The sequence below is a fragment of the Sapajus apella genome, unplaced genomic scaffold (genome assembly GCF_009761245.1).
Source record: "Sapajus apella isolate SASKATOON/1434 unplaced genomic scaffold, GSC_monkey_1.0 scaffold35, whole genome shotgun sequence".
Classification (NCBI taxonomy): Eukaryota; Metazoa; Chordata; class Mammalia; order Primates; family Cebidae; genus Sapajus; species Sapajus apella.
This window is the reverse complement of record NW_022436975.1, coordinates 12,102,797-12,120,677: the sequence shown is the minus strand read 5'-3', so window position 1 is coordinate 12,120,677 and position 17,881 is coordinate 12,102,797. Positions and strand designations below refer to the sequence as shown.

Sequence of the window (17,881 nt, the reverse complement as noted above, 5' to 3'; positions counted from 1 at the left end):
AATACTTGAACGCTTTGAAAAATGCCACAGAGATGCTATTTCAAAAGTATTTGTATTTGAGGTTTGTTTCTATTTCAACTTGTATATATCAAAGATTCATCCCTACTTTGAAATCATATTTCTTTAGATGAATTATAGAATATCTTCATTTCAGCCTAAAATACAAATACTTAATGTCCTGATATTCTCATTTAAAATACAATTTGGGTAATGAATAAGAATGTAATTATTCACATAAAATGGAGTGTTTTAGCAATATTTATGTATGAATACTTCAAACAAAAGAGTACACGTTTTGTTTTCACAGTAGCTTAATATTATTATTCAAAATTATCTGAATAAGCTCTGTAGTTCCAAAATGTAATAATTGTCTAATATCTAATCTAGTACTGACCACTTCTCTAATTTAAGAACTTAAAGATTTTCTCTTTAGTTTCTACTACAGCGAATTCAGAAATGTAAATAGCAATTACTTGGGGAGCAATCTCACAGGTTTTTGAATCTGTCGCCACCCCCACCCTCCCCTGGGACAGCTGGCAAACAGGAAACAATATGCAGAACGAATTTATCTCAATGGGGAAGGACCAACCTAATACAGGTTGGAGGACAGGGTCAGAGTGGCGCTGGCCCAGATGGCCCTAACACTGAGCGGCACATGGTATTGCAGGGCTGGAACCACCCCATCCAAGTACGCTCGCCACTCCCTGTGAGTGGCTCCTTTTAGAGAAGTTGTTAGAAGGAAGGATAGTAAAACTTAAAGGATTTAATATAAGGTCTTGGTTTCCGACCATAACAATTAAATGGGAAAACAATTCAAGATGCCTCAACTCCTCAACTTCCTCATGTTGAATGGAATTGGAGGAGGTGACCTCTAAAGTCTCTTCTCTCAGACTATCTGGGGGTCTCTGCTTTGGTCCTGTTTCAATGATAACTATCTCCACACTTCAAAAATGAAAATAAAGTAAGGAATGAGGTATCTGTAAGAGGGGGTGAGGGAAGTAAAGATGATTTCAGAGGGAAGTATCAAGAAAGTTTCTCAGATACACTCAGAAAAATAAAATTGATTTGAAAAACTATGATAGAAAGGCCAGAATAAAATAAAATACACTACAATTACGTATCTAAGCAAAATCTTCAAATACAATTTACTTTTCCCATAAAAAAGCTTTCAGAACAATATTCCTAAAATATACCACCTCATTTCACAGATAACTAACATCTGTGAGGTTTTCTCACAGTAACTTTAGTCTATACTGAATATGTCATAAAATAATAATTATTAGACAGTTCACTATGCACAGAATGATGATGCTTAAGTACACAAACTTCGTTCATGTTTGTGAGCCTCTGAAATCCTAGATCCACAGCAAATAAACCACAAAGAGGTGACGGGGAAGGAGGGGGGAAGTCAGAAAGAACAAGAACAGCAGTCACTCAGAGTGAGCCCTGGCACCGTGAGGAGTCCCGCACAGAGCTGCCGGGCAGGAGAACAGCATTGACTTCAGGGAGTTAAGGACAGGAAGCCTCTGGGCACCCAAATTCTTCCCAGCAGAGCTAAGCATGTGGCTGTGACAGCACAGCATGGATATCCACCACCAGAGTGCTATGTGCTTCGGCAGCCACTGAGCACCAGCCAAGGCAAGCTCTGCACTGGCTTTCAGTCACTCCCACACAGACCCTTGTAGCAACATTCTTTCAAACAGTCCATGGTTTAAAACAAGCCTGCCTTGAGGACTAATTTAAATAGCTATCTCCCCCAAAGTCATCTACCAACCTACTTTTGAATTTGCCTCCTACCTGACCTTCTTTCCAGCTGCACATCCTTCTACTTCACCTTCTTCACTTTTTCAAGCATCTACTTAGCCTCTATTAACACATCTTCCTCTAGCTCTGCTCCTCTTCAGAGCAGAATCCTTGAAAGAGCCACAATATTTGCTGTTTTCACTTCCTCTCCTCCCATTCACTCTTGAACTTGCTCTAACCACACTCATATTCCACAAAAGTTGCTCTCATCAAGGTGCCCTCCAAGGTTCTCCTCTCTCATCCCACCTGACCTATCAGCAGCGCCTGTCACAGCCGCTCGCTCCTCGCTTCTTTGCATGACATGCAGGACAGCTCTCTCTCCTCCTGCCTTCTGGGCTCTTCCTGGTTTCTTATCAACTTCTTGACCTATAATTTCTGGGGTGCTCCAGGCCTCCATGTTTGGATCTCAACTCTATCTGTGCTTTTTCTTCTCTCCCAGGGAAAGAATCTACCTATCACTTTAAATACTACCTATATGCTGATGATTCTCAAAGTCCTTTCTCCAATCCAGACCACTTCCTTCAACTCCAGACTTCTCTATCCAGCTGTCTATTCCACAGACCCTTGCAGACATCCCAAAAGGCACCTCAAATTGAATGCACTCCAAAACAGGTTCTTGATTTCTCCACCCAATCCCTCTCCCCAAACTGTTGCTGCACCAGTAGCAGAAGCCAAAAACTTGAGTCACCCTTGACCCTTCACTTAGTCTTACATTTGAATCACCTCTAATCCATTCTGTAAAGCACGCTGCCTCCACCTTCAACGTAGACAAAGGACATACTCCCAGTGGCCTCTCCCCCTGCTATCCTTGTCCAAGTGCCATCAGACTCTGCCTGGACTACAGCAGTTGCCTCTCTACCTGGCCTCCTGCTGCTAGCCTTGCCCTCCACCTTGGTCAATTTGCTACGCAGTCAGAGCAGTCCTTTCAAAATGCAAATCAGATTCTATCACGTTTCTCTGAAAGATCGCCAGTACTTTCCCATCTCCTTCACAGGAAAATCTGAAGTCCTCACCTCACCATGGCCTGCAAGGCCCTCAATGATATGGACCCCTGACACCTCCCCTAACCCTTCTCCTCTAATTCTCTCCTTTCTCTCACCCCAGCCACATCAATTCCTTACCAACAGACAACAAGCTACACATCCTTCTACCTCCCGGCCTTTGCACAGGCTGCCTCTGCCTTCAGCATTCCCGCCAAAATATCTCCATGGCCTTCCTCCCTTGCTTCCTTCAGGAGGGCAATGGCAGCAACAGATTAAAGCAAAAGTGACAAAGTGTTTGCAACTGTTAGTTCTAGGTGAATGATAAGCAGGTGTGCACTCTATTATTCATTTAACTTTCCTATGGATTTGAAGTTTTTCAAAAATCAAAGTTAGGGGACCCTTTGCTACTACACCGTTGCTCTCTATCATATCTCGCACTGATCATTCTTCCCTCATCCGCCCCTTCCTGACTTGGTTCCTCTATGTTCTTCCTTAAGCCTGGGTGGTCATCAGGATTCCATGTCTGCAGTGCACAGTCAGATGCTTATATCCACCTGAGACAGGATGTTTCCTCCTGGCATCTCAAGATTAGCATGCCAAAAATCAGAAACACCTTCCTCTGCCAACCACCCATTTCTCAGCTTGGTTAATGTCGCTGTGATACACAGTCATCCAACCCAGAGAAAAACCTTGTTTCTTCTCCACCCCACTGGCCATGTCCACCTGGTAGTGAAGACCTGCCTCCCGGCGAATCTTCCCAGCGGCCGTCTCCTCCACCTGCGCTTCTCTAGTCCACGCCCGAACCAAAGGGCTTCTTTGCATGTCTTCCTCCTGCTGGTCGCATCTTGATCAACGTGTCTTCTGATTTCAGCAAGATCATTCTAAAATGTAAAATGCCCATGCCTCTGTATAACTGACTGGTGATTCCCTGTGAACCACGCTGAAAGCCAAAACCCTCAGTGCCGCTCGTGCAGGGCTGCCTCCGGCCCTCTTGGCCCATGTCCTGCCTCTCCACCACACATGCTGCGAACCACAAGCCCAGCAGTGGCAGCCGCGCAAAGGCACTTTGCTCTTTCCCAATTTAGTGCTTCTGGATGTATCAGTCCTCCTGACTACAGCATCCTTTCCCATTCTCTCCTCTAAGTTAATTCCTACTCAACCTTCAAAACTCAGTTTAAACATAACCTCTTCCCAAGGCCTTCCCTGATCTCTCCAGGTGGAGTCAAGTGCTCTCACAAGGCCAAGTAACATACATCACGTTGCTTGACTATTATTAGATCTTCTAGTCCTTTAGACTGTGAGCTGCTGAAGGATAGCAGCATGTTATACTCCTGTCGTTTATGTATACATACATATGTGTGTGCATGCATGTATATAAATATAAGTGTGTGAGTGTGTGCGTGCATGTGTGTGTGGGTGGGTGTGTGGGTATGCATATCCCCAACATCTAATGCAGACACTGACACATGCCAGAGGCCTATTGTTTACGGGTGGAATATCAAAGTCCAACCACGCCTTCAAATGTTAATGTGGATGTCACATCTCCTCAGACGGGCTACTACAGCTGCTCATGTGCTCTCTGCTCTTGAAAAGGGCACTCATGCTGCCTCATGCATTTACACCTTAAAGCAGCTGCACCTCCAGAGCACTCAACACAGTGCCTTGAACCTTTTGTAGAACTAACAAATGCACACATAAATGAAGGCACATTTTGAAGACTGGTCCAAGGCAATGTTGCAACATTTGCTGCTCTCTGAAAGCAACATGTTCTGTAGTATGTCTGTGTAAGTTTCTCCTTCATCACCCCTTTCACCTGGTTCCAGCTTCACCTTCCTTCCTGGCCCTGCATTTCTTCTCCTATACAAATCTGCATTTATCTCTTTGTTGCAGTTAGATCACTGCATGTTAACTGGGATTTTTAAAGGGAAGAACAGCTTATTTCTACACCTTCAGGACTTCACACCACAGCCAGCATATTGTAAATGCACAAGAATGTTGACTGGTGAATGAGTGAATGAAGGAATGAATGAATGAGTGGCTGAATAGATGAATGAGCTTCTTACTTCATCTTTGAATATTCTAAGAGTCAACATGTCAGCAACAAATATTCCCTTTCTACCATGAACTAATTAATCCCTCACCTCATTCCCACAGAGGCACTGCCAAACAAAAGCACTCCTAGAAAGAGACCCAGAAAAAGTTCTCAGAATTTGATATCAAAAATAAAAAGGTACAGACATTTTCCAGCAGTAGTTGAACTAACTCAATCTTACTTCTTTTTAATCCAAAATGGCTTGTGATTTCATTGCACATAATTTTTAAATAAACTTTTAAAACTTTAACGGTTCATGAACAGTGAAATATTTCAGTCACTTCAGATGAAAGTTAAGGCATGTTTGTGAATTCAGACCCACGTATGCTTCTCTTTTCCTCTCTGACCTCAGCCCACTGACTGGTGGGGGTGGGAGGTGATTATCTATCTACCACTGACGCCCAAGACGGCGGCTCTCAAGCCAGACAAAGGATAGGAGCAGTGATAGGATGTCCAAGTGAGTGGTGGGTTCAGCTCAGGAGGGGAAGGGACAGGCCAGGGGGTCTGTGCTAAGTTTAAAGAGCTTCTGCTCCTCTTCCCAGGCCTCAAGATCATAAACTCTCTACTAAGCTCCATATTCACAAGGTCCAATGTCCCAACTAAATCTCAAACTCTAAAACTTAACTCATCTTACTTCCTGCCCCTTTACTCCTGTAGAACAAGACTCCCAGTTTCCTTACTGGCCTCACCTCTGAAGTCCCATCTTCTCCCACCTCCCTCCTCAGGGGCCTCTGTGCTGCTGTCACGTGACCCTTGGTCCTGGCTAGCTTCCAGCCATCAGGAATAGCTCAGTCCTGAAGACAGCTCCTCCAGCAGGAGGACTCTGAATGCCATTCTCTCCCCACCCTGCAAGATCCCGCTTCGCTCCCTCTCCTCTGTCCTAGCATATCACATTTGATGAGCACCTACAGAATGTATGTCTTGTGGCTAGTGGCTACCGTATTGGACAGAGCAAATATAGAACATTTTCGTCATAATAGAAAGTTCACTGACAGTACTAGGTTACACATTTTCTACAAACATTCATTATTAGCATATCAAAGTACACGGCTAACCTTCTTTAAAAAATAACTTGGAAAATACTAGATACTTTCTGACAAATTTCAGTACACAGCTACATTGAAAAGGCTTTTCTTTTCTTAAACCTTGAATTTACTGAACACAAATGACAGCCTGGATTGCAATTACTCTATAGTATAAAATTGAGGGAACATTTCATTTTATACACAGATTGCATAGATTATAATTCAGTGAAATACATATAAACATTACATACAATATTTAGTAAACATATTACAATTGATGGGCATTAAATAGGTTTTCTGTTTACTTTTTTCAATATCATTTTTAGCAATATTTTTATTTAAAAATATATACAAATATTGTTAAAAATATTTAAAAACTATAGTTTACAAAGTTTGAAGACAATAAGCAAAAGGGTCTTCTCCCTATATTTAAACTTGAACAAAGATATAACCTCTCTTTCTTGAAGAGAAAACCTGATTCCAAGCTCAATTCTTACACAAGTCTCTTCTCGTTCTAAATAGCAAATTCTTAAAAACTGGCAATGGTGTTACAGATAAATGTTTTTTTATGGATAAAAACTGTCTCCAAAAATGTAACCTTCCTTACTTATCTGAAAAAATGTGAACTGCCTTCTTGGCTATTTTTTTTTTAATTTAGCTACTAAATTACACTGCAATCATCCTTTTAATTTTCTTGTGTGTCTCCCTCTCTTTAAAACATATGAAGTTACTTTTTAAGAAAAAAAAAAAAAGATTAGGATAAAGCAGCATTATAAAGACCCTGAGTGTGATAGCCTTCCTAAATCAACTGAGTTCACAACTGGGTCTTCAGTGCCACTCAAGAGGAAGCCATTCACTAAAGTACATGATATTATCTCAGGGTTTTGGAAGGCACACCATGAAAACACAGGAAGGCGCTAGTAACAAGGGGGTGAAGTGGCTCATTGGATTTAACGTATCTGTTTAAGTTTAAATTTATATTTAACAAAGACCTAGTACTGCTGAACTCTCTCTATATAGACCTACATACATTATAAGTCAGTGGGTGAACCTCTTGCATTCTAGAGGTAACACCAGCGAGCATCTCTAGCAATATGAAACAGGATGTCAACTTAACTTGCATTTGAAGTTTCTGAAAACTAAGTGATGGTTTTCACCTTGGTTGAAGTTAAAAAGAAATTAGACACTTAGAAAGCAGCTCTTATTTTATATATAGTAATGTTTTCTAGAGATTCAACTGAAAAGAAATACAGTAGTGTGATGGTAATTTTTGCTCACTGCCCCCCATTAAAACATTATGAATTTTTGTCTGCCTTATGGGGAATCTAATAAGCTGATTTTTAAGGCACTGATAGATGATATCTTATTTTCCAAAATAAGGGAGAATCTTTCTACTTCAAACTGAAGGAGTAGAAAGTGAAAAAAGAAAGAATTCCAAAAGCTCATTTTGACAACCACTGCAACAGTAGTTATAATAAAAACATTTAACATTTATCGGGCATGTACCACATGCCACGCTAAAAAACTTCACAGCCATTATCTCATTTAATTCTCATAATGATTCTGTGCAATCAGTACAATTACTGTATTAGGAAACTGAGGTTTAGGCAAAGTTAAGTATGTATTTAAGACGACTTAAGAAAAAAATGGAAGCACCACATTCAAATGGAGTTCTCAGTGTATGTGAAGCCTGTGGTCTTCACAACTCTGTGCTCCTGCCTGCCCAGCAGCCTGTGCTAGCAGTGAGGGGCAGAGTACTGGCAGCTCCACCTAGTGTGTGACTACCACACAGAATAGCGGAGGGGTGAGAGGCTTAAAAAATGCCAGAGAAAACATTAGGTGAAAGAAATAAACTGACACTTGTCTCTTTGCATTTACTTACTTTGGGATTAAATTTATATTCAGTATGAAATAACACTCTAGCATCTAACATGGCTCTTCGATGTGGGGAGCTTATTAGAACTGATCTCATGATTTGCGGCCAGGCGTGATGGCTCACACCTGTAATTCCAGCACTTTGGGAGGCTGAGGCAGGCGGATGACCTGAGGTCAGGAGTTCAAGACCAGTTTGGCCAACATGGTGAAGCCCCATCTCTACTATAAATACAAAAATTGCATCAGAGGTCAGGTTGGCTCAGTGTGGTGGTGGGTGTCTATAGTCCCAGCTACTCTGGAGGCTGAGGTGGGAGGATCACTTGAGCCCAGGAGACGGAGTTTGCAATAAGCCAAGACCACACACCACTGCACTCCAGCCTGGGCGACAGAGCAAGACTCCATCTCAAAACAAAACCTGATCTTATTATTGGGCTCGTTTTTATTCTATGAATGGCTAGTGTCTTACTGTTATTGTTTTATTGTTTTCTTCATCAATAATATCTTGGCTTAGAAACCTTATTTGTATGTGAATATTGGTTTTGAACTTTCTTGCAAAAACTAAAACTGCAAGCCTTAAGCTCAGATCTAAGGAAAGATATTTTCCAAAATTAGACTGAATTATTTCCTTCTTTGATCTAGGTCTTCTACTATTGTTTTCAAGTAAGAAAGACACATTGTTGCCTCAGAGGTCAGGTTAGGTAGGACACTGAGCACAGGGGTTCCCACGGCACCTTATTCCAGTATGAAGATGACTACCCCCTTGACATGTCCCACTGTCTGGATAAATATATTTAAAGTGAACAGAAAAAAACATTCAAAGAAATTGCTGACAAAAATTAAATACTACTTAGCATCTTACTTAAATCAAACACTTTCCCTAAAAAACTCTGACTTATCTCCTTTAATCCAAGGTATGTCTTCATGTATTTCAATAGCTCTCATTCATGGAAATGTCTCTGACATATTTGAATAGCCAAAAATGGTGTTAACTTAGTAATGGGCCAATTTAAAGCAAAGTCAGCATATTCTACTTATTTATTGCCCCAGTTCCATTTCTCAATGTGGCTACTTAGAGATCATCTACAGATTTACAGCTGTAACTACAGAGAATGGAGAGTAACATTAAGATGTCAAGATCAAGGTAAATTCTCCAAGTTAGTTTCTGCAGCTTATTTCAAGTGGGCTCCAAAGTAAACTTGGTATCTCCTCATGCTGGACACTCTTTTTAAAATAACAGTGAAAACAAACACATCACAACTTGCAAAAATCCCACAATTTTCTATTATTGTTTTTTAATTAAAGAGAATGTTCAGGTTACAAGAGTCCATCAAGAAACATGATCTAAAAATTAAACTCTAATTTCAAGTATTTCTATATTCAATAAGAATTTTAAATCTGTATGCTCCCCTTTCATTAAAGAGCACATTTGGATACATAACTTCAAAAAACAAAAAGATTTCAGAAAAAGAATGAGCTAAAGTTCCTCGCCTGTTCACAAGAAAGAATATGCACCCTGCAACCTCCCAACCCCCTTAACTGAGCAGCCTCTGGCAACAGGCCAGAACACTTCATAGCCCACCAAATGGGTAAAAGTGGAATTCCTATGCTAATATTGCAAACCTGTTTCAGCCAGCCTATAAAGAGATTAGATAGGAAAGGCACAAGTTAAGCTACAACACTTGCCATTGGAGAAACCCTCCACACAGATTCCCAGCATCACTGCTTGCACCTCCTCAATATTCTCCAATTCTTTATACCCATGGCCAAAACAAAAACACTCTTAAGTAAAATAATGCTTGCTAAAACCCTAAAACAATTGTTTTTTTGTTTTCACACACTGAGCCAAGTTACACAGTTAACACAGTTAATGTTAACATCTAGAACTCCTGAAGTCTATGGTACAGAATGATTTAGAATTAAACACAGAAGGCAGTAGAGGAAAATAGGACAAACACATTTTAAAGAATATCAGAAATATTAATCTTTATTAATACTAAAGAGCATCAAAAAGGCATGTTTTTGATCCAACCTTTAAAATATGAGGTAAGCAAATGCCTTGTAACCTTCCCTGGCCATCACTCCCATTGTTCTGGAAGTTGTCCAGGGGAAAAAACACGCAAGACGATGCGAGTAGTCCTGCATCTATGTTGACTTTTTTAAACACAACACTGTCAATTTCTTGACATTTTGCCAACTTCCTTTAAGTTCTCCATCACTGCTACTCCTAGTGTCATGTCCTAACCCTAGAAGGTTCTCCTTCATTTTTTACACTAAGTGAAGAAAAAACAAAACAAAATAAAACCTCACTCCTTGTGACACACCATGAACTACTAAAGTTTTACGAGGCGAAAGGACAAGTGCAAGTTTGCTACTGACTTTCTTCACTGATAAAAGAGCTGCATTCAGCAACAAAGGAAATACCAGGGCCATCTCTGCATGGCTACTTAGGGATTATCTATAGATTTACAGCTGTAACTACGGAGAATGGAAAATAACATTAAGATGTCAAGGCTAGGGTAAATTCTCCAGATTAGTTCTCACAATGCTGTTCCCCTAGCTGTCCCCTTAACCCACTTCCCAATTTTCCTTCCTCAGCCAACTATTGCTCTGCTGTGCCAGAGACTGCCTTCCTGAAAGAGTAATAGGGAAGAAAAAAGCAGCACAGAAGAAAAAATTGAAAGAAATGGGGAGGGGAGAGCATGCATAATAGTAAAAATGAAGGCCTTCTCCCTTATCCTGGAGAATCAATTTCATGAAGAAACAAGCAATTCTATTAGAGACAGAAAGGCAAAAAGCTGGGGGATCAAGGCGAGGAATTATTTACCAAAAGTATCCAAACACCATTCAAAACTAAAATCTTGAAGATGTCTGTAATCCACCTTTCAGAGAAACACACTATTTCTTCCTACAGGATAAACACCATTTAGGTAGCCTTCTTTGAAACTCAAACAAATGAAATTAAACTTCAATAATGTATGTTTTCAAGAACTGATACTAATATCCCCAGCAAAGGCACACCCCCTAGTATTGCATCTATTCATGATACCTAAAAAAACCACCACTTCCTTAACCTTACAGCGAAGGTGGGTAACACGTGTCTTAAAAAATAACCGTCATAATTAGACTAACAATTTTACATTTATTTACATGTGAATAAATTTATTTACACTCTGACTTGTTTTTAACAAGAATTTGCAATAATCGATGAGGAAAGAGTGTAGCCTGTGCTGTTCAATATGCATCCCCCAGCCATGCGTGGTCACTGAGCAACTGAGATGCAGCTCACTCAATCTGTCTAAAATATACATCAGGTTTAAAATTCTTGTGTAAACTATCTCAAAAGCAATTTTTTATACTGATTACATGTTGAAATAATGTCTTGGATATGTTGGTTTAATTAAATATATTACTAAAATTAGTTTTGCCAGTTTAATGGTAAAAGGTGGTTACCAGAACAACCTTTTGTTGGTCTATACCAACATAAATGGGTTGTATTTGTAGCTCCCATCATATAACTGGACACTGCTGGTCTAGAACACAGTAAGCACACAAAGAAAGGAGAGCCAGAGTATTACATTTAAGTAACAAAATTCCCTTTCCATCTCATTGCAGGCCGTTGTCTCCTCCCTGCCTTCCACCATACCCACAATCTCTCCTTAACACGGTGCTTGGCACATAACAGGCACTAAATAAGCATTTCTTTCATGTGGCACTGCCTTTCATGAAGGTACCAAGATGAAAATGCAGCATCAAAAGTGACTTCTTTTAAGAAAATCAATTGGCTACTTGGGACACCCAGCAGAGACCTAATATCCAGGCTTCAAAGGTAAACTAACAAACTAAATTGTTATCACCTACAATATTTTTGATGTCACATAAAATACTCTTTTACAAAATTAGAGCCATCTAAGGGGTGAGGCTATCACATAGCCATTCATGCTTTCAGACTATGCGGTGAGAGGACAGATGGAGTAGAATTTTCCCTGTGCTTTAACTCTACACTTGGTATAATTCTGACCTCTAGAATAAACCAGCTTGTTGGATGTTGAGGAAAAACGCATACAGGTTACTCAATATGCTGTAGTACATACAAATTGAGGTAGTCAGAGGGAATACTTAAGAGTCTTCCTGAGAAACAACAGGCTGTTGACAGCAGGAAAGAGAGACCCAGGAAAAGAGAGACCAGTGAAGGCTGGATGCTTGCTTTAACTGAAGGTGTCATGAAGACCTAGCAGTGGGCCACAGCAGGTGGGAGAGCAGTAATTTCTTTTGCCTTCTCTCTGTGAGCACCCAAGGGGGCAACGTGCTCCAATGGGGTCCAGTCTGGGTGCCTCTTTTCACAAGGCGGGTACATTTGCAAAAGCCCCTGAATACCATTTAGGTAAAAGCTGATTTTTCTTTAGAGATATTTTGTTTTCCCATCTTCCCCAGACATCTTTACAAATGAGGAAGGTGGTATTGACAAGATATATTTGCACTCCATTAAAAAGGTATTTTTGTCTATTTCTGATTACAACCTGCATACATAATCCTTACCATACATAGCCACCTTTTTCTATAAATTTACTTAGTAGTTGCCAATTACTCTGTCCATGTCTGTAATTCTCATTCTTTTTTTTTTTTATTTTTTTTTGAGAGGAGTCTCGCTCTGTTGCCCAGGCTGGAGTGAAGTGGCATGATCTTGGCTCACCACAACCTCCTCCTCCCAGGTTCAGGCAATTCGCCCGCCTCAGCCTCCCAAGTAGCTGGGACTACAGACATGCGCCACCATGTCTAGCTAATTTTTATGTTTTTAGTAGATACAAGATTTCACTATGTTGGCCAGGCTGGTCTTGAACTCCTGACCTCCTGATCTGTCCACCTCGGCCTCCCAAAGTGCTGGGATTACAGGCACCCGGCCTTGTAATTCTTTATTTACTGGGTGAAATTATAGAATCTCAGTGTAAGACTGATGCTACTTGAGATTTACCAATAAAAGGTTTTCCCAGAAAGTCTATTTTTTTTTTAAAGATAGAGAATTGGGGGAGAAAAATGTACCACTGATTTCTTCCAGGTCTTTTTTTTTTTTTTTAAGCTCAAGGGAAAATGAGGAAATGGTCAACTATTACCTATCACCTCAATCTTAGTGGCCTTTAAAATTTTTGTCTACTTCTGTTTCATGATGACTGTATTTCAGGAACAAATTAATGAAAAAGGCACAAATGTATCCAAAATAAACTTATTTTAAGGATACTGTTGCAGATCCTAAAAATTCCACCAGAACTTTTCATTTAAGAGCATAATCCATGATCTGGGACATGTCTATGGACTGTACAATGTAAATTCTACCCAGAAACTCAGGGATCTGCCTGTAACCTGAAGGACAATCCACTTAACCAGTCTTCCTTTAGATAAGCTCTTCAAATGAACAAAATGTTGCTCTGTGCTTTCCTTCTAGATTGTTCTCATCCATGTTCACAGTGCACGGATAAACCTTCCATTTCCAGTTCCACCCCCTCTCTACTCTCTTCATACTCCTGGGTGCTGCAGAGAGCCCCATGGTGCTGTGTCCATGCTGAAAACACCTCCTAGTGCCCTCTAGTAACATAGGTCCAGGACCGTGCAGCTTTCTGTCCGCTAAGCCCCAGACCTACATTCCGGCGATACTAGGGGCACTCGAGCCTTTCTGATCTTTGCACTCACTGTTTCCTAAATCTTAAGCTCGTTTCTCTCCTCCTTTATCTATCCTTCTCTCAACTTAGACTGATCCTTCACATCTCAGCAAAGGCAGCACTCCCCTGAGAAAGCCCTTCCAGACCCCCGCCTCACCCACTTTTAGAGTGGATCACCCAGAGCTGATCTCTACAGTGTGCTTTTCATGGCATATCCTTGCCTGCTTCTTCCAGCTCACACAGCAACATTGTTCTCTCTCCCTCAAAAAAAAGCACAGAAGAAGCCTCAATATTTGATAAGTGTTCACTAAAACCAAAGAAATAAAGTCTAACAGCAATGACAGCGTTTGACATTGAAATATGTAAGATTCTTAAAACTTTGCAACAGGCAATTCTGAACACCTGCTAGATTTATCATTTTTGAGTCCCCACTGTTAAGCACTTAAAAGACATTACTACTCATCTCACTGAGCCTCTAACCAGGAAGGTATATGAACCCTCACTTTAGAGATAATGAAATGATGGCCTGACATTAAGTAACCTGCCCAACATCAGGGGGTTAGTAAGCGGTGGTGCTTCTATTCAAAAGCTAACATTCAAAGCCTCCACTCTTTCCTTCATACCAGTGGTTCTAAAATTGTGGGCCAGGATTTCCGTAGGTTCTGTGAGATCAGAACTATTTCTACATGATCCTGAGATGCTATTTGCTTTTTCATTCTCATTTTCTCCAAATGAACAGTAAACTTTTCCAGAGGCTTATGACTAGCACAGACTACATTCAGAAACAGATGTGAGAATCAATGTTTGATAAAATATAAAACAATGCCACTAATTTTTTGTCTTGGGAAAAATTAATCTTTCATTTAAAAAGTATTATGTATGTTAACACATGATGGTTTATTATTTTTTTAAAAATTAACAAATCAACATTTTAAACTTTCATCAAATTTTAGCTGGGCACGGTGGCTCAGGCTTGTAATCCCAGCACTTTGGGAGGCCAAGGCCAGTGGATTCATCTGAGGTCAGGAGTTCAAGACCAGCCTGGACAATGTGGTGAAATCCCATCTCTATAAAAAATACAAAAAATTAGCCAGGTGTGGTGGTGGGTGCCTGTAATCCCAACTACTAGGGAGGCTGAGTCAGAGAATTGCTTGAACTTGGGAGGTGGAGGTTGCAGTGAGCCAAGACCAAGCCATTGCCCGCTAGCCTGGGTGACAGAGTAAGACTCCATCTCAAAAATAAATAAATATATAAATAAATAATAATAATAATAATTAAAACTTTCTGAGACAGTAAATATCAATACACATAACTCACATAACTAACACATGCTCTTTGGAGTCCCCAATTATTTTTTAAGAATGTATAAAGGTCTGAGATGAATAGATTTGAGAAAGACTGTCTAATTAGCTATTGAAAAGAAATATAAGCTAGGGTTTTTCCTTCCCTGTAAATCTTATCAAATAATCAGAAATCTAGCGCTTCCATTAAAGAAATGTCCATATACAAAAATGTATAATTTTTCACATTTTGATCTGATGAACTGTGGCCTTTTTGTTCTAATATTTTTCTTTGTTGACTTTTCAATATAAAGGTAAACTTATCTTTAAAGATACTTAAATGTGTTCCATTCAGAAGCCAGGAAATGCTTAAACAGCATAATTTCTATCTTTAAAAAGAGAAAAACTCAAGAAGAGTCAGTAATTCTATCTGAATGTGGTAATTCAGGCAACAAGTTAAATGGACATTTCAACCTAACCTGGGAGATTCCCATGACACCCAGTATAGTACTGAGCCACTACTCGATCACATATAAAATGGAAAATAATTTTAGTAGCTCTAAAGCAAAACATAATTAGATCAAAATATTTGCTAGGGTAGAATGCCAATCATTCAAGAAAGAGATGTTAAAGGTATGGGATAGTATTTGGAATTACCCATACCATTATCCTCCTTACATGTGGCAATATAGGCTAAAAGAGAGATCACTAAGGCTGTATGATATGATATTTTACCTATCCTTAAAAATAAAGTTAATTTTACATTGTATCTATATGTGAAATGACATAATTATGTAGCAAGGTTTGTACTTCAAGAGATCAGAAACTAAAACTAGAGGAGAATTAACATATATGCCATGGAGTGGACATTATACTAGACACTTGGTATATGTTACCCCCACTTAATCTAATACCCTTTGTGCTGGTGTTATTTTTCCTGCTTAACTAATGAAAAATCTGAAGTAAAGAGAAGTTAAATCCCTTGCCTAAGATTACCAGGTTAATAAGCAATAAAGCTAGGAGTTCAGTATCTTTCTAACTTTAAAAGTCTATGTTCTGTGCCTAAGACTTAACACCTCCCTAACCTTATGTTCAAAACTGAGCGTTAAAATCTGAACAGGAGGCAAAGTTAAGCAGAAATAAGAAAGCAAATAATCAATGAGCAAAATGGAAAACCTAATTGTACTCAGAATGAAAATACCTCAAATGTCCTAGTTTTACATCCCTGTAAATGTCCTGGGTTTGCCTATAATGACACACTCAAAGAAGAAGGGAATGCATGTGGGCTCTCCCGGAGTCCAGCACAGGACACAGCATGCATGGAGCCTCCACTGCTCAGGGACTCAAATGCCACAGACTCACACACGTTCTCTGAAATGCCCACTGAGGTATCTGTACTCTTAAAATGCAGGAAAGCCAGAGGACAGCAACAATTCTCATCCAGGGATCAGACTATAAGCACAGGGGGGTCTCCAAACTGTGCTCGCCCCCTGGTAGACAGGATGCTGGAATGAGAAATCTGAGAAACCACTAAAAAAAAAAAAAAAAAAAAAAAAAAATCCCTCGCTTAGTAAGAAACTTCCCAGGGAATAAGAAAATAATAATTCCTAAAAACTAAGTCACATTCATTTCTGTCCTAAAAGCCACCCAAGTCTGCTGGCCTCAGGGACACTACTTTTGGTTCGCTCTGAAGGGGTGTGTTTTGCCCTGAGGTTACATGAGGATCACCAAGGGCTTCAGGGAAGCTGCCCTCCCCACCAGCTGAGGGCAGCTTCCCTGAAGCCACTATTTGTCCTGCAGTCCCAGGAGTCTTCCTGACCTCCACTCCCCAAGCCCAGCTGAGGATGAAGCTTCAGAGCCTTTGTACTAAACGCCTCCCTGAATCTAAAAATTTTTTTTTAAAAATTTGTGATTTTTTTCTTTCCTTTTTTTTGAGATGAAGTCTCACTTTGTTGCCCAGGCTAGAGTACAGAAGCATGATCTCGGCTCACTGCAACATCTACCTCCTGGGTTCAAGCAACTCTCCTGCCTCAGCCTTCCGAGTAGCTGGAACCACAGGCATGCACCACCATATCCAGCTCATTTTCTGTATTTTTTAGTAGAGATGGAGTTTCACCGTATTGGCCAGGTTGGCCCTGAATTCCTGACCCCAGGTGATCTGCCCGCCTCAGTCTCCCAGAGAGCTGGGATTACAGGCATGAGCCACCATGCCTGGCACAAAATATTTTTTTTTTTTTTTTTTGAGACAGAGTTTCGCTCCTGTTCCGCAGGCTGGAGTGCAATGGCGCGATATCGGCTCACCGCAACCTCCGCCTCCTGGGTCCAGGCAATTCTCCTGCCTCAGCCTCCTGAGTAGCTGGGATTACAGGCATGCGCCACCGTGCCCAGCTAATTTTTGTATTTTTAGTAGAGACGGGGTTCCACCATGTTGACCAGGATGGTCTCGATCTCTTGACCTCGTGATCCACCCGCCTCGGCCTCCCAAAGTGCTGGGATTACAGGCGTGAGCCACCGCGCCCGGCAAAATAAGTATTTTTTAAATGAACTGATAAAAAGTGCAGAAGACAAATTTCACCACTAAAAAAATAAAAAACAAAACAAACAAACAAAAATCCTCTGAGATGCTTTGAGTAGCTCTGTTTCCTGACCAAACTCTTTTGCTTTCAACACTGCTTCAGTCCCTTCTGTTCCCAGTTTGACCCTTCTGGACCAAACTGTCCTCGAAGGCCTAGACAACAGGTTCACACTTGATCTTCTGTATGCTTCTCCACCTGTCCTGTAAACTGTCTAATCAATTCACTGGCTCCCTCCCCATTTCAGGCCAAATTCCTTAAAAAGGAATCCAAGATCACAACAATCTGGCACTGACTGATACTTTCCAACCTCCTCCCTGCAGCAAACTTGACTTCCTGAGCAGTTGTTTAGCAAACCAGCCCCCAATCTGAACTGCTGACCTGGGTTCACCTCCCCTGGGTAAGGCCTTGCCAAATTCCAAGCATCCTCACCTAAAGGTTTCCCTCTCTCTGAACACTTGTCACATAATCATGCCTGGTCTTTCACTCTTCTGTATTTTCACATGCAGGTCTTATTTCCCCAAAATTGATTATAAGTCCATCAAAACAAGCACTATGCCTTTTAGCTCTAAAATCAGCTACAGTGTGCCGCAAAAACA

At 40.5% G+C, this 17,881-nt stretch overlaps 1 protein-coding gene across 8 annotated transcripts in view; it reads right to left on the bottom strand.

Annotated features, from left to right (window-relative positions):
• CHD7 (chromodomain helicase DNA binding protein 7) overlaps positions 1-17,881 on the bottom strand; it is a 178,485-nt gene that overhangs the window by 98,359 nt on the left and 62,245 nt on the right. The window lies entirely within an intron of this gene.